Source organism: Lepisma saccharinum, chromosome 4 (assembly GCF_977018435.1).
Source record: "Lepisma saccharinum chromosome 4, izLepSacc3.1, whole genome shotgun sequence".
NCBI classification, from domain to species: Eukaryota; Metazoa; Arthropoda; class Insecta; order Zygentoma; family Lepismatidae; genus Lepisma; species Lepisma saccharinum.
The window spans coordinates 55,949,047-55,967,609 of NC_139232.1; the positions used below are offsets into that span (position 1 = coordinate 55,949,047).

At 39.3% G+C, this 18,563-nt stretch overlaps 2 protein-coding genes across 3 annotated transcripts in view; both read left to right on the forward strand.

Moving 5' to 3' along the window:
* The window catches only part of LOC145986477 (cytochrome b5 domain-containing protein 1), a 122,749-nt gene that overhangs the window by 97,038 nt on the left and 7,148 nt on the right, over window positions 1–18,563 (forward strand). The window lies entirely within an intron of this gene.
* Window positions 10,465–18,563, forward strand: part of GlcAT-P (Glucuronyltransferase P) — a 245,828-nt gene continuing 237,729 nt past the window's right edge. The window contains exon 1 of the mRNA XM_083120528.1: window positions 10,465–10,516. The gene's annotated coding sequence lies outside the window, so the exon portion shown is untranslated. The remainder of the gene's footprint in view (window positions 10,517–18,563) is intronic.

Consider the following 18,563-nt stretch of genomic DNA (forward strand, 5'->3'; position numbering starts at 1 on the left):
TGTAACACATATTGTCAAGTTGTAGCGATTACTTTCACAACAATGTTTTAAGATTATGTCCCTTAGCATTCTTCTAATAATAAACATAAATGTTCTCGTAGTTAGGTTATGTTCTATTAGCATTAAAATAATTCGCTAAATGCTTTTTAAAGAAAAAGGTTATAAATTACCTGTACATTCATCCCCACTTATCATAAACTTGCATTTTTCTCGTCTTCATCTGTTCTTAAGATTTGTAACATCCTCTTAGCAGACGAATTACGTGGCAGGAGCAAATGTGACGCTTATTCTTACTGCTGACACGTGCGTGGCAGCAGACTCGGCCTTTAAATATAGGTACTCTTATAAGAAAATATAAAGGTGGGGGGGGGGGGCTCTTGCACTCCATGCATGCAACGTGTTCTAGGAGTTACCTATATTAACTGCAAAAATAATTTACAGTTAGCTTTTGAAGTCCCAGCAACTGTAACTTGGTTACTTTTAAAAGTACCTTTTTCAAAGACTGGTTTTTATGGAACGAAAATTGTATTTACTTTTTACAAATTCTCGAAATCTATGCCATTGCTTCGTTTCGGCTGGTTACTAAGGCGAAGTGTTCGTAGCTAATACATCGGTTACTGGCTTCTGGGAGACGGCAAAAATCGATGAAGTAATGACATGTTTAAAAACAGTAAAGATACGAAACAAGACTCAGACTGGCTAATTCAGAATGATTTTTTCACCACAGTGTCAAAAAAATTCCTTATTTATTTTGAAACCATTTGCGAATGCATTACTATGCATCCTCGGTGATATTTGACAATAGCGCCTTGTAAGCCCAGGCCGCCGAGTTCTATTTCCGGTGGAGGCACATTTAAACCTTTACACCGAAGCTCCAGTTTGGGTTAGTCTAACTGGATATAGTGTGGATTTGAAACAAAATTTAGGCGCGTTTCAGTATACTCTTATCTTCCATAGGATTTTTATCATTAGGCGGGCGGGTTGCAGAATCTACTATGAGGGTGCGATTTGTATTTCATTTTAGAAATCGCAGCCATATACACTATATAGCCAAAAGTCACCGGACACCGGTAGCGTCATGGTCTGGGACTGTTTTTTCTGGTTTGGGCTCGGGTCATTAGTTTTGGTCAATCGCAACATGAACAGTGGTGTTTATGAGGTCTTTTTAGACAATAGCATCCTGCCCACACTGTGGCAACAGTTTGGAATGGGCCCTTTTGTCTATTAGCACGATAATGCCACTGTCCATAAAGCAGGGTCCATTGCATCATGATTTGAGGACAATCAGTTAGATGTGCATAGCTGGCCCGCTCGAAGTCCCGACTGCAACCTCATAGAACATCTTTGGGATAAACTGGAGCGTCGGTTGCGTGCCAGACCCAGTCGACCGAAAACCACCCATCCACGAGGCTACAGGACGAATGAAAAACAAATCGAATATACCAGAACTTGGTGGAAAGCCTGCCCCCAAGATTAACTGCTGTAATAATAGCGAAGGGAGGTCCGAGATCTTAAGATACCTGGCTGGTGTCTTTTGAAAGAACAGCACCCGGTGTCCGGTGACTTTTGGCTACATAGTGTATATGTGTAATTCGTGCATAGCAGCTCATAACTTGTATTATTATTATGTGCTGTAAATATTTTCTAACACTGTGAAATCATCATTTATCGTTTGCAATAGGATTGCACCTTAGCGTACACGTTTGTCTTTGTATCTTTGATGCCGAATACATTGCAACTTAATCTGAATGAATGTGTAAAATAGAATGCAGTTTTAACTTATTTAACATGTTATATTCTAAATTAACCAGATGGAAGGAAATAGAGTATAATTATGCAGTTTCTTAAATAATGTATATGTAGGAAATTAAAAAAAGAGAAATAAATGAAGGGCCTGTCTGTCTTCCGTCTGCTATAGAATAATTGTTTCTGATAGAAGTAAAGGAGCAGTACTTGTATTTCGTAGGCGCTAACAGTTTCAATGAACATACCAATCAAACCTCGAAGCACACAAGCTTATTAAGAGCATGTTCATGATTTATTAGTATTATTATTATTAATAATAATAATAATATTGAAGAATTTGAGGTGCGGAGATCAAACTAGGTGGTGTGCAAGTACTTCACTGCCGTTTTCTATCATGGTCTTTAGACTTTGAACATAAGATTTAAATCTAGCAATATGACTTGAAGTCGAGACAACTCGAGAACGAGATCAATTGGGATGCGATTGGTGTTCTCGAGGAGCTCCACAGCGAGACAAATATTGTTACTGTACACAAGATCGAGACGCATACTTGGGAATAGACTTCCATCTGTGCTTGGTTGAATTACTGTGAAGGACAGATTGTTTAATATTTATTTATTTCAGATTATTTCAACATATTTTTGATCGTGAATTCGCCATGAATTGACCGGGATCAGTTGATTGCAAGGCGACGGCTTTACCACTACGCTATCATTGAGGCCCAAATAGATATGTCTAAATATAATAAATTAAAAGATAAAGATTGTTAACATCACAAGAAGAACGCGGAAGATAATGTTAACAAGACGAGACCCCGTCAATAGTAGACAGAGAATTACTTACTTATTATTCTTAGCACAAGGACGGGTTGAGATAATCTTCGCACAGAATGATACCAAGAATAGCTCGCCCATAGCGTGAGACGAAACGAAGAATGAGTAGGGTGACCATAATATTTTTACCCAAAAACGGGACATCCCAAGGAGGTCAGTTTTCTCTCACCTCGTGAAAAACTGGTTAGGCCTAATTATCGTTGTTACTAAGGTAGTGTTATTATTATTTATTCAAGTATGGCTAACGTAAGTATCATAAACAATAAATGAAATATTATCTCCCCTTGTCTAGAGTTATTCATAATTATAATCTCGGTAGGACTTACATAGTGTTTCTGGTTCCTTCTGATGAATCTTTGATGATAGTTCTATGCTGAAGTTAAGGAATGCCAGAAGCATTTATCAGAAGAACCAATCTTCTTGAGAACAACTTTATTCTTCACCAACAGTCCATAAAACTCCCCCACATATGACATTCAACTCTAGATTTGTCTTTTGAGTTTGTGTCAAGATGCAGGAATTTAAATTCCTGTTGCAGGTCCCTATTGAAAGTACATATACGCGTCTTAGTCATATTTATTGCTCTAAACATATCGGAAAACGCACGAAGCAATACAACTGTCTGGTCCAACATTCTAGAAGGTCATGACGCTAGTTTAAAAAGTTCATCAACATTTTATTAAAAAAATTGATTTGGTTTTAAGCTAACCTAACTTTTATGAAACGGGACAAATAGTGTTTTTTAATCATATCAACGGAGCGACCGGAACACGCTTCTGAAACGGCACTGTACCGGTCAAAACGGGACGTTTGGTTACCCTAAGAAACGAAACGAAAGCGAGAATTAGCTATCCATAGGTTGAGACGGAAACGAAAACGAAAACGAGGCATCTAAAGCTAAAAAGATACTATCGTTCGTAGCGTGAGACGATACCGAGAATGTGTCCTTTGTACCGCGGGTCGATACCAAGAATGTGTCCTTTGTAGCGTGAGACGATACCATGAATGTCGTCCTTTGTAGCGCGATTGATTTGATTTGGATTGATTTTGGTTATTTAAGTCCACTTTACGCACAATAAGGCTAATCTACCAAGATTGGGTCCTTTGTAGGACGAGACAATACCGAGAATATGTCCTTTGTAGGACGAGACGATACCGAGAATGTGTCCTTTGTAGTGCGAGACGATAAAATGAATGTGTCCTTTGTAGCGCGAGACGATAACATGAATGTGTCCTTTGTAGCACGAGACGATATAAAGCATGTTCCAATTGTAGAACGAGACGATACCAAGAATGGATCGTTCGTAGCGCGAGACGATACCAAGAATGGATCGTTCGTAGCGCAAGACGATACCAAGAATGGATCGTTCGTAGCGCAAGAAGATGCTGAGAATGGATCGTTCGTAGCGCGAGACGATAACAAGAATGGATCGTTCGTAGCGCAAGACGATGCTGAGAATGGATCGTTCGTAGCGCGAGACCATACCAAGAATAGATCGTTCGTAGCGCAAGACTATACCAAGAATGTATCAATCGTAGGGTGATGCCGAGAATGAGACATCAGTACCCAGATAATGATAAACACGAAGCGCGGAATGAAACGTAGAACGATACACATATCATTAACAAGACACGATGACTTGATGAAGTAATATTATACGTTAAAGGAAGCAAGACAGAGGGTACATCTTGTCTTGTCTCAATAACGCGAGAGCTTCCTGGAAACTCGTCGCCAAGACGTAAAGAAATCACACTTGTAACGGCAGCAGAAGCGTATAATCTTTAGATACCGATACGAGAAGAGGAAAAGCAGAATGGTCATGCGTCCAGTATCTGACAACGCTGCGCTGGTAATCGATAGGGCCTTTGCATGGGCGTAGCAAAGAGAAGGGGGCGAGAATGAGCGACGAGTGAGACGAAACATCTGGACTCGGCGAGCGCGGAAGGATGTTGCAGATGATGGATGCTGTGATTGGCACCGCTGATAGTCCGCTCTCCTCTTCTGCCCCTTTCACGTAGCAAGACTCCTCTTTGTGGCAGGCGAGGGATTTCGAGCGTGTCAGGCTGCGAGAAAAGGGGAAGAGGAGAATTTCCGTAGCTTTACATTTTTAATGCACAAAATACGGGGTGTATCGTACATTGTGTTCGATTTTTACACCAAAAATATAATTTCCTTACTTGACCGATTTTATGTATTTAATAAACTTGGGTACTAATCTGAACAATGACATAACGTGAAATTTATTGTACATAGGTTTCATAATGAAGGTAATTGATGAATAGATTCTCTAGGGCTATCGACCAGGTGAGTTGTGGAAAGGATTCCAAGCTTTCGAGAGCTAACGTCACTCTCATTTTCAGGGTCCACTTCTACCCGGAAGAGTGGCGTTAGATCTCGAAAGCTTGAAAATTCTTCCAGAACTCAGCTAGCCGATAGTCCGAGAGAATCTTTTTATAATTCTCAGGAAAGCTTCAAGACTTACGAGGGTAATTGAAGTTGGAATTAATTAAATTAGCATTTGAATCTTTACACGAAATTTTATCTTTGTGGTATTCATAGCTTTTAACTGATAAGAACCAGACGGATGGACGGACACGACAGTCGCATTGGCGAACTTTTCGGCTTTTGCTGATAAGTAGCGTAACATGCAGCAGTCTTTTGTGGCACATCGTCAGATACAATTTTGCCAGTTTACAAAATATGTGTGTCTTATCGACATATTACATCTGCACTTGATTCTTGTATGTGGCGTATAACTGTCTTATCTTACCGCTGACCTCCATGAAGGAGTGGTTACTACATCGCGCTACGACGCTGGGATTCGAATCCCGAATCATACCACTAATCAGTCTCATATTCGCGATTAGCCAAAAGTGGCAGAAAAGCGAAGTAAAATAAACTAAATCAATCAAAACTTCTTCCCGTGGAACCCAGTAAGTGAACGTCTGAATGCATATAGATTTACCTACATACCAATACGTAACGGTTTTTTTTTGGGAGGGGGGATGTAGTTTTACCTCACATACAATAGGTTAAAACAGCCCTTGAAGTGGAAAGTGCTAGCTGGGCGAATGTTTGCTCGCGCCTTGGGATTAGCTGGAAGGATGCTCCTTTTGTTGAACATGTTGACAATGAGACAGCTGGAGGGATGTTTTGAAAATAAATTGCTAGGTGGGGGATACCGTCCCCCCTCACTTCGAGTACTGGGTTAGAAAGAGAGAAAGAGCGAGAGATTTGTCTATTGGGGCAAAACGTCAGCAAGAATACATAATTATGTAGTTTATCACAGGTCATATGGATACCACGTGACGAATTCTTGCAACAATTTTTGGGATTACGAGTGCATCTCCTTCCTAATCCAAACTTGCATCATTAGTATTGCGGTCTGCTGGATTACGTCCCTCTTCTCACCGTGACACAGTGGACCAGAATTCTGAAAATGGCGACAAAAATTTGAATTTGTGAATAGAGATACTTTACGTAGTCAGTATTTCAAATAAAATAATATAATACATAAAATACATTAATTATGTAGTTATTCGCATGATAGCAGTGCAAAATAATAAAGTAACATGTTGTGTAGAAATAATGCCCTGTGCTCATGTACTGAGAAAAACTGCAGTTTGTTATATCACATAAAATCAGTTAAATCCTGTGCTTGTTAACGTGAACACACTATGAAATGAAGATTCGGTGGTCCAATCGGTAGAGCGTCTGACTGCTAAGCGGGGACTCGGGTTGGATTCTCGGGGTGGGTGATCTACGGTCGGATGTTTTCCTGCCTAGTCCTGCATAAAAGCAGCTCGGGTTTACACACCATGTAATAAATGTGTACCTAGAGGCAACCGGGGAGGGAGGGTGTCGGGTAGTGTTGATCGCATTACCTCCACAAATGACAGTGATCGTGAATATATGGAGCCTCCGCATTCCCCATATTCCTTCATGGCACGGTGCAGTGGGCACGATGATTTTCACCTACTTGGCACTACGAAATAAATTTTACTAAAGTATATTGTGTTCATATACTGACTGAGACAAACCTTAACCTTCACTTTCATTGTTAGTTGTGGATAGATTTTCAATTGGTCAGTCACATTATTGGGGTTCATCTGACACAATGTGATGTCGAGCAAGAGAGTGACATCTTCTTATGGTGTGCGTGATTTCTTTGCAGGCCAAGGCGGAAGGCTTGATGTTAGTGGATCAGACGAGATGAGCAGATGATGCATAAGATCTTCGTTTGTTGAAATTTGGGAGCTCTCGCGGGAAAGTCGTTCTCTGATGTTCTCGATTCTTGCTACTTGAACGTCCTCAGAGAACTACCGGCTGGAAGAACAGCTGTTGAAATGGCATCTGGACCGTGCACCAAGATCTTGTGTACGTCATCCGGCATATAATACCAGAAATATTTTGTTACGAGAAGTTTCACAGATTCCAACGCATATTCACGAAAACTGTTAACGTTCGTACGGTGACTTGACGATTGTGTTTACAGAATAGTTGCATCGTTTTGATTAACATCTCGTTGATGCCTGAGATTTTCACTGACTTTTTTAGGATCCTGAAAGAATTGGTGTTATGTCTTGCCACCGTTAGAAGTGCCACTACCATCTTGTTTAGGGTTGTCAACTAAAATACCCATGAAGCCTTCGAATTTCTCCTGGACGTTCGGTTTTCGGGCTTTTTAGCTCTGTCTTCTCCACGAGTTTGCCCCCTCTTGAATTCGATTCCATACGACATGTCAAGGAAGAAGTCAAGAATCAAATCCATGCACGTAGGATTGGCAGTCAGTACTGAACATTTGCCGTTCTTTGAGTGATCTTGTCAAATTTGTTTTCATTTATGTAGGCCAATTGCCCCAAATGTAGTTCACCTGAGCAGATGATGGATGTACCGCTCGCTTTGTTGCAAACTAATGAAAGAAAAACTGTCAGATTTTCCTTATTGCCAGCTGAGAGGTATGTACTGAGATCCTGTATCTAGCTTCCAATGTATTCTGATTCTGCTATGTTTACGTTACTTACTCCGTTTTAATGCATTTCAATGCAGGCATATTTGTTAGTGTGAATCCGCATGCGACTGATATTCTTTTTCCACTTCGTAACTGCGAATAGGCACGAGTTGGCAGCCAGTTTTCTCCTGGTTGAATTTATAAGACCCATTAAATCATTCGGCATAAACATCTTCATCCCACCTCATCCCACAAATTTTAAAAGTCAAAGGGAAGAAACATACGTAATTTTAACTCAGCTGAAAACAGCAGCGTAAGAACATGCTTGTATAACAATGCCCACAATTCAGTAAATTAATTCATACTCCACTCACACAGAAAGAACATACCTTGGCTATATGTAGAATATGTGACACAGAAGCCCACACAGATATGTGACATGGCATTTAACAAATGTATGGGTTTTGCCCACCTTAATCCCCATTTATGTTAACACCTGGATGGAACTTTTTGCGTTTTGAGGCAGCCCCATCATTGCTCTGCAGGGAACTAATGGTTTAAAGACTCTTTTAAAGTAGGAATTTCGATTTTTGTCCCCATTTTAAGAATTCTGACCCACTGTGCGTGAGTGTGTTGGCATCGGTGCTCTTTTCTTAATATGAGTGCTTGTGCAATACTGAACGGGAATGCAACTCTGCCAGAAATAACTTTTACTCACCCTGACGTGAGATGCGTTTCAAATCAAATTCGACAACAATGAAATCACTATTCCTTGAACTAGAAACTGAGTTTCCTGTGCAACGTGGTGTTCTGCATGGGTATAGTAATCAGAAAGAAACAATTTCATTGCTTCTAAATTCTTGAATAAGCTCAGTAATCATGTTAGTTTATATCGTAATAAACTGATATTTGATAGGTCTGTCGGCATTCCTAATTTTGTCTTTGAATCTGCGAAACTAGTATCTGTCGATTCGTTCTATGCATTCGATTCGGATCTTGGACGCATTTCCTTAATTTCCAATTAATCCGGTCTGATCGCTCCTCGGACCAAAGTCAAAGCTAAAAAAAAATGTTAACGCTAGGGCCTCATTGGTGATATTTTGAATCTTAACCGCGAGATGGCATTGTCTCTGCCAATGCTGCCGCACGTTCTAAAAGTGGCCAATGAAATTCAAACCAAGTGGCCGTGACCAAGGGAGAGAACGTCCTTCTTTTAGACGTGGATCGACGTCAACAGCTCCGTAAGAGAGTTCTCTCTCCAATCTTCTTCAGCTGCACGATCCAATTTCAGAAGGTCCCGGCTTTTCCCAACGAAATTTGAGGCAGCTCCAGCTGCGACCCATTAAAACGACGAAATAGCAAGGAAACGAGAGCGTAATTGAGACTAATAGAAAGAGGAGACCGACGAAGGATGGGGAATGCTAAGAATAAACATGAAGCGAGCCTGCAAGAAACAAAATAGACCCAGTGGGAGGGAGGGAGAGAAAACTAGAGTTAAATTAGTAATTTCGAATTCTATTTGAGGAGAAATGGGCGTTTCAACTTTCTGGGATACCCTTTCTCTCTAGAGAAAGTTACACTGCTGCAACTGTTGTGTATTGACGTCGGGATATGCTGCAAAAGACAAGAAAGTATTTAGATAGTGAGTATGTGTGTGGTTGTAGTGTAGATTAGTAATTTATAACACTAGAAGCATTTTTTAATATCAGTGTCAACAAGGCAGTAAGTCGTGCTTTAGTAACATTTTGATAGTTATTGCAAAATAGAAATTCGGGAAAGTTTAACAATATCGTTCTTATGGTTTGTCTGCATATGCTGCTGTTGGTTCAATTTATGTTCTGTGCAGTCTTGTGAGGTTAAAACACGCGGTAAACGTTGGCTTTCTTAATTAGGGGGTTAGTGCAATCTTCAAATATTAGAAATCATTAAATATTAACGTGAAATGGGTGTATGAGATTTTAAGAAAATCAGTGCAAAAAATGTATGCATCTAAACTAGTTTGCTAAAATCTGGATCTAAATTTTATTCTGGATCTGTGATGAAGATTCGTGTATCATAATTTCAGATCTGTGGACTCTTGTTCAATTTCAGATTTCATTATGCGGATCGAAGGTTCTGGTCAGTGAATGGGGATCGAAGGTTCGAATCAGCGAATAGGGACCGAAGGTTCGAATCAGCGAATAGGGACCGAAGGTTCGAATCAGCGAATAGGGATCGAAGGTTCGAATCAGCGAATAGGGATCGAAGGTTCGAATCAGCGAATAGGGATCGAAGGTTCGAATCAGCGAATAGGGATCGAAGGTTCGGATCAGCGAATAGGGATCGAAGTTTTGGATCAGCCAAAAGGGATCGAAGGTTCGAATCAGCCAAAATGGATCGAAGGTTCGGATCACCGAATGGGGATCGAAGGTTCGGATCACCGAATGGGGATCAAAGTTTCTGATCAGCTGATGGAGATTCAAAAATTCAGAACTGCTGATTCAGGATACGACTTATTCTGTTGAAAATTTAGGGTTTTGCAGATCCGGATCCGAGCATGACTAGAGCTTCCAACTTTCTTGCTTTCGTAGCAATAACACTTGCGACACGAGCGTGCCACCTGTGACTTTTGAACGTCAGCCCAGAAAAGAAAAACAACCGTCAGCAGAATTGATGACTTCACTGTAACAAGGAAATAACGGGCTTGAGCACACACACACATGTGCCGCCGGACAATGGAGGCATGCTTGTAAAGAGCTGGAGCCACACGGCTGCAATTGATGCAAACAAGGCACACTTGCGTAGATGAGCACAATGAATGCGGGGCAGAGTGAGCCGACAAAGAGCAGGCTTTTATGACAAATGTAGATCGAGCTTATTAAGCATGGCGAATGATAGTCGAAAGCTTGTTCTTTGCCATGTTTCAAGGAGCGTTGACTTGAATGTTGTGTGCGCGGTTGAGTCACTCGTCTCACTTTTCATCTGCTGTTGGAGAACTTATCTGGTGTAAGTACGGTTCCACTATTCAGTGGCGTTTTAAGAGGCGGTGGGGGCTACCGTGCTTGCTCTCCCCCAAATGCTCTCGAACCTAATTGTTCCAAAATATTACACTGATTATACGTAAGATTGTCCTTATTAATTATTTTATTAGGACTATGTCATGAATGAAATCAAGGGTCACTTGAATGAGCCGCTTGGAGTCCTAGCCTAACGTTTGGGTTGCATTCAAAAATTATAGTATTGAATATTTCAGTTTATAAGACCATCATCATCCCTTGAACCCTTTTATTGAGACTGTTGCAAGGTTCAATGCCGATGATTTATTCTCAATATCATGGGTATTGTTTATACAAACGATGGGGCTGGTGAAGCAAAGCTAATTGTAGGTGGCAGCACGATAGTTGTGTTCTTGCACTTGAGACAGGCAACTGTTCTTAACATTTATATATGTCGAGAATTCGATACTAGACCTATTGTTATTATTTGATATAGCACGTTTAATTAGATTTTAACCTGAGATATCATGTCGGAACACGATAGATGAATAATCAGTGCTTTCAAACCAGGATTTTGAGAGAGATGATCGTCAGCAACAGAAAATATTCCGGACCTGAAAAAAACGTTAAAATTTTCATGTCGCATGCAATTTAAGTGCTGTATTCTTGTGAATTGGTGCCTTAAAGAATAATAATACATAATAATTCCGTACAGTTGTACTTTTACTTTCATAGTTTTGTTAATAATTTACTTTTTTTTTTACATTATATCACACTTTTTCGACATGTTTAGTAAGAAATGAATAACTGTTTTATATACAAATTTGTCGAGAAAATAGTTATTTTTTAAAAAAATGTTATCTTCTGTTTCACTTCTTGCAACCTCTACAGGAATTATAATTTTGAAAAGTGTTGTAACAAGAAAAGAGGAAACTACAAGGAGAAAATGTCTGTTTAATTCAAATAAACCATACGTTAACGTTAAGGAGGTCATAGTGTGTAAAAAATATCACACACATGCAACACTTAATGAATTTTTCTGGATTATTCGGAGAGTTTCTCCCATTCCGACGCCCGCCGTCGAATTACACATATTGGCAACCAGAAAAGAACATAATACGTCGTAGTGTTGAGTCTAAATGTTTGTATTGTCAATCTACGGCAGCTGGGAACGACCTAAATGTTCAGTGCTCTTTGTGCTTAAACATACGCTATTTCAGCTCCGTAGCTAGATATTTTGGCGCCCCACAGTACCAACGACCGACATTTATGTGCGTTCTTCGATATTTTCTAATTATGCCATGGTTTGTGATATTTACATTCTAAAGATTTTGAAAGGGAAGAACAAAGAAAATATTGTATGTTATACGAGTATTTGAAGGTTCGTTGTTTGCATTTCTGATTAAAAGAATGTTTAGCATATTTAAGAATGTTTCAGTCTTAGTGTCTGTCGAAGAACATCTTCAAAAATGTACAGGGTGAGTCCAAAGTCTTTGACCACCCCTTATAAAATGAGAGAGAGTGGAGATTGCAACATTATTAAAGTTTTCATAAATCTGACTTCACCACTGAATTCCTGGTGAAGTTCTAGCCCAAAACCATACCCCACATGCACCCTTTCCCATTTAAAGAAATGAAGTTGGATCCAAGATGGCGGTCACCAAGATGGCGGACGTTGTCATGACATGCACCAAAAAGTTTCCCCCTAGGCCTAACATATTACTACCATGACCAATTGCTGGAATCTACACTCCCTTTCATTTTATAAGGGGTGGTCAGGAACTTTTGATACCCTGTACTACTACTACTTTGGGAAAGAAAATATTCCAGCTGTGTGTAACTAGAATATAAGGCTATTAGAAAAAGAAGGAAAAAAGGTTAAGAATAATACTAGCGTGCAGTATGCTCTCGGCATAAAAAAGAATTTGAAGTTATTAAACTCTGTTCGAGGAAAATAATTTCGATATAATCTATATATTACACATATTGTAAGTAAAATTTACAAAATATTTATAAAACCCGGCAGGTATCTCAAAAAGAAGCTTTGAATGGTGCCTTTGGCTTCTGCCCCCCCTAGCCTACCCCTCGCTAATCAGCCGTTCCTCTTTAATACATTAATTCTTAGCTTTACAAGGATATTATTTCGGAAAATTATGACTTACTCTATTATCTAAAATAGAGTACTGCCGGGGACCACTTTCGCTCGCTCGAACTCGTTCTTGTCTCCCATCCTCGAACGTGTTAAGTTAGACTAAACTACATTTTAACATGGAGATGAATAAAACATTAAAATTCTGACCAAGGCAAAATTTATTGTAACTAAAATAATCACTAAAAACGTAACCCTCCTAACAGGGTCTTCTTCGTCAGCATTTTAGTGTTTTATTAACATGGAAACAAGGCCCAACAGTGTTACCAATGGAGATGAAGTCACAAAAGACACAATAATTGTGTGGAGTTAGGAGGGGTTGATATGAACCTCACGGCTCATATCCATGTGCCGTTAATTATTCTGGGTTATTTTATATTAGTTAGTTCTTATTATTTGATATTTAATATTTCATATTTCATAATTTTTGATAAATAGAAAGATTATTACTAGACTTATATAATCCACTAATATTTTCTTTATTGTAACAATAAGTGTAAACGCAGCCTAATGTAATAATCTATATGTTAATTTTCTGACCGAATCTTTAATATTGGATATGTAAATCTGTGTTCTTTCACGGTAGAAAATGTTTATGATTTAGATTGACATAGATTTCGTTTAACAACAATGGGAAGATCGAATCTGTTCTTTTAAGTTTAATGTATTCAATAAGGTTCAAGTTGCAACGGGGAATGATTAGAGTTTAGTCCTTATTAACAGAGATGAATCGTTCCCCTTATACAATTTTATTTGGTTTTGCTGCAACGTAGAAATTAGTTCAACTTTGATATTGAGATTGTGAATATAGACATTGATGAGTATTTAGTTTTGGAAATGTCGCAAGTCGCGCTGTGCAAATTACGTAATGCTTAACAAGTGAGCATCGATTGGAAAGGTATATAAGTAAATGCGGAGCTTAGTTTGCACGCATTCCATCAGCGTCGGCTCTACGATATAAACATCTAATGACACTTGGGAATAAATATACCTGTATTTCGCCAAGCACAATTTATACTTCGAAATTTATAATGTTATGGGACGACAGGTTAGGATAGGCCGAAATCCTTTGAGGTTAATGACGCCTGCCTATTGGACATGTATTTGTCACTGTTGACCCATATATTCTCATTCTTACGGAAAAATGATAGAATTTCAGATCTCCGAACTTTATTTTGGCCTTCTTCAAAATTTATTCAACGTAGACTTATTTGGGCAAGGAAGCAAAACTAGACATGTAATGCAATATGTCTCGTTTTTCAATGGAAATGTCATCATTGGAGTGTATCTTGTTGCAAGCTCTGCCTATTAACGTTTCTCGATCCCAAGTACTCAGTGGAGCCCGTAGATTCTATTCTGTTTAAAAATCCTGCCCGTATTAACATCGACACTCGTGACACATTTTGGTCGCAATACTGTAGGAAGGGGCACGTACGAAAGTTTTTGTCTGCTACTGAATGGTAGGCCGTAAGCTTCGTCTACGGTTGCAAAAACGACAGGGTTCTCTTCCCTGGTACGGCTTCCTCCTAGCGACGCACATGCACACGTAACTATTCCCTGCACATATACATATTTGGATTTTTCCCGTGGAGACATGCAGCAAATTAGAATTCTGGATTCATCGAATCTAGTATTAACGAACAGGGGATTCTGTATTTATTTTAAATTTAAGGATATTCATGGACTGTAAATTGTAACTTGAGTGTAATATAAGCTTTCGTATGTATTGGAAATAAACCATCTCCTGGATAAAAATGAATGAAAAGAAAGGTCAAAGTAACCTCCCAGAAGATGCAGTTGCCAATCTTAAAATTTGAGAATAGTCGTTCATTTATTTCATGATTCACCAACAACACCCTTAAGTTCTCAATGCTTTATTCACCAAGCCCGTACCTGAGAGGGGTCAGAGTATCCCATTTAGCCGTCTGAGTTTTAGCCGAGGTGAAATTAGAACATAAGGTATTTGGAAGATTGAGGCAGGCTAGGATTACCATAACTTGCAGCTCTCTGTGTGTGTGTTACTGAAAGGTTATCTATAGTGGAGAGTGAAATAACACACAGTTATAGTTATATGAACATACATATATATATATATATATGTTACGCAGATGAATTGCGTCTTACATTAAGCTAAGGTCAACCCTCATGCGTGAATAAGCGCGCGTAACGGCCATAGTAAGTCTCGCAGGTAGGTAAGACGAGCAGAGCCGCGCTCGCTGTGAAAGAGGTTGAGTTGACAGTAGCGTCGAGACGTTCGTCGCGTCCAGTTTAGCAGCTGCCGTGCGACCGATCAGTGGTTGTACGTTTTTCTTCGCCTGTGCCTCATTTGTCCACAGTATATTTGGATATACAACTTTACGTCCGACTAGGGAAGTCACGTCGTCCTTGGCAATTGGCACTGCCATTGCGTCCGTGACAAGTTGGCGATTCCGTCATTGCGATCGTCGTTTTGCGTCCGTGACAGGGTGAACATCCTCCCCGTGGATCCGCACCTGCCCCGGAATTAAATACTAAATGTACGCCATTGTGTTCTAAATATTTGTCATTGAAAAAAATCATAAACCGATTCGCTTGTATGTAAAGGTTTCACAGAACCACCTTCAACCCTTCTTCATCAATTGCTTTCTGAAAACTTGTTGCGAAAAATTACTGTAATGAGAAACTCATTTATAAATTTTATTCATTCTAGAATATTCTTGAGGGCCTCCCCGATGGCGCTGTGGCAGCGTCGTCGCCTTGTAGTCAAGGGGTCCCGAGTTCGATACCCGGTGGAGGCACATAGTAGTTCGGATCCAACTTTAAACTGTAGGTCCAGTCCCGATTAGCCTTACTGTGCATAAAGTGGACTTAAAACATCAACTCAATCAGTAGAATATTCTTGAAAATCTTCACGTTTAATATATTCTTTGATATCCAGATATTTCTGACAGAGACGATCGGAGCAGATTTCCGCGTCCTTCATTGAAGAGTACCAATGAACCACTTATGGCTAGGTAATGTAATCCAGAGATCCCGGGATTACAAGATTCATAGTTCCGATATTAGAGGTAATTTGCATTAGGCATGAACATCCGAAACATACGTATTTCCCTTCTATACCCATCAATGTTTTGCATGAACTACATGCATCTTCCTGGTGTTACTTTCTTCAATAATATGCAATTTTTTCTTACCCTTCTCTGGTCACAACTTGACGTATTGTTGTTACTACTGTAGCGGGAATAACCTTACCATTACAGGACAACAATATTAGGTTAAAATCATCTCATAGTATTATTATGTTAGTTCCTCTTTTTTTTACCCCAGTGCCATCAGAAAAAAAGCGTTATACGATTATTGCATATTGAGTAGTGTCATGCCTATCATCCCTCTATCTGGGACTTTGCTTTTCCTTCTTTCCATTATGTTTTATGGCCGCCTATACATCCCCTTTCGGCACGTAAAAACTCTATGTTGCTGCTGCGTAGAATGATCAAAGGGGAAGGAGGAGAGAGAGGAGGAAATAAGTGTTTTGCATCAAAGATAGGGGTCCCGAAATCCCGGGATTATCTACTCGAGATTGCACTCCCTACTCACGGCATGTTCTCCATACATTTCACAAAGTTGACGATCAACTTCAGCCGGTTTCATTTTCGTCACGTTCAGGAAACGGATTTCAGCCCGCATTTGACATGCGACGGGCTTCTCGATTTTCTTAGACATTATACACACACAGCAGGGTCTGTAAACGCTTGTCCAATGTCTACAAAGGGCGTACGTGCCTTGCCAAAAAATAAACAAACTTGGCACGCATGCATTGCTGGTAGAACAAGCTGAGGGCGCATTTTTTCTTTACTGAGAGCAAAATTTATTTTTTATACCTCCATAGAAATAAATCATACGATAATAATAATTACTACGGTAATAATAATTAGTGTGGTAATAGTAATAGTGGTGTTTTCGTTCCCTCGTGTTCAAATATATGACAAATTATGACATATATGCTTAAAGCTTCTAGGTAGCGTATTTACAAACCCTAGAGTGCTGCAGAACCAGAGGAATATAACTAGGGAACGGAACTTTATGTGCTAAAAAACTCAGAAATATTTATTTTTTATGTGTCATAAATGTTGAAAATATGTGATAAAAACAGGAAAATATGTGACAAAATAAAAACATTTGGTAACAAAAACAAACTATAACATGCATTTTAAACACCTGAAATTAGTTTCTAAATGATTACCTCTTAGCGACCTATTTTTTGGAAGAGTTGCAGCGGATCACCATAGTTTTTTCCAAATTCTCCATTGTAAATCTGTGACGATTATCTCTAAAAAGCATTTATATTGTGAGAAAGATCGCTCCACGTCACAAGAAACAATTCTTGCATATTTGAAGCACGAAATGTCACTAACGCTGAAGTTTTCCAAAGCTTCCTCTTCCTCTACTTCACCTCCTTCCAAAACACATGCAATTTGGCACAATGTTTGAAAACCTTGGTTTTTCCCCAAAAGTTCTGTACATTTAGACATTTAGATCCAGTGAGTTCTTTCAGTTTCGTTTCTACTATACGGACTTTACCAATGGAAGCTGCCAAAGTGTTCGCGGACGATTCAAGCTTTCATATGGAATTAGAGAGAATGGACAGGTTTGTTGAGATGTATGCCAATTCGACTTTTAAGGAGGGCTCCATCAACAGTTCTTGCAGAATTCTTCTTTGTCGAGATCATTTACAACAGATACAATTTTTTTCAAAGTTCTGGGCATAACATCTGCATCGCGTAACTACAGGTGTAGGGGGAAGGGGAACCTCAGGACATTTTTGTTTAAAAATGTCTATTCTTCTAGGCGACTTGATAAAAACTTTCTTCCCATTTGAAACCAGTTTATCGACATTGGGAAAAAGAGCTCTTATCTTTTCACATATTCTATGCAACGCATGCGCGACACATGTAACGTGCACCATTTTGGGGTAGCTAACGGCAAGACCACTGTATGTAAGCTGCAGCATCTGTCAAGAGAAGAACATTGTCAAATTTTATGCTTTCTAGCCACAATAGCTGCATTGCTTCATTAAAAAGCCTTGCTATCGTTACGTGTAGCCAGCCCCAGCTACTCACAGCTATTTTTTCCCAATAGGATCGTAGGCGAGGTGCCAGAAGTCTGCCAGCGAGGGTGCTCAAAGACAAAACAAACCTAGCACTCTCGATATGAAAGCGGTGGGGAGAATAAACATTTTTCATTCGAGGATTTCGAGGTAGATGAAGTCAATGAGCGATTTTATGTATTTAAAATGAAAATTCGCAAAATATGTATTTACATACGGAAAACTGGAAAATATGTGTTTTTATGTAAAATAAAATTTGCTGTGTTGACATATAAGGCTATGATCAGAATTTTTGCAAAAATGAGGGTCTCTATCTTATCGCAGAAAAAACATTTATTTACCTGAAGTTCCTTTCCCTAAATATAACGCTTTCTTATTGGCTGTACACGCCGGAAGTGTTTCTGTTCCATGTCCATCGTTCCTTGTTTGTTTGTATACAGGGGGGAAATATAGAAAATTAGACTCGTAATTATTTAGTAATACGGTTTGTAATCAAATTGTTGAAATTATGTGATGAAATATACGTATGTTTATAGGGAAAATGCTATTCAGTCGTTTTCTGTTAATGTACATCTATGATAATGTTGAATATCTGATTGATTGATTTGGTGTTTTAAGTCCACTTTTATGCACAGTAAGGCTAATCGGGACTGGACCTACAGTTTAAAGTGGGATCCGAACCACTTGTGCCTCCACCGGGTATCGAACCCGGGACCCCTTGATTACAAGGCGACGACGCTACCACTTTTTTTTTTTTTTATTTCACAAACAATTACAGAGTTACATCTATTTTTTGTTTACAGTCAACAATCCTGCATAAAT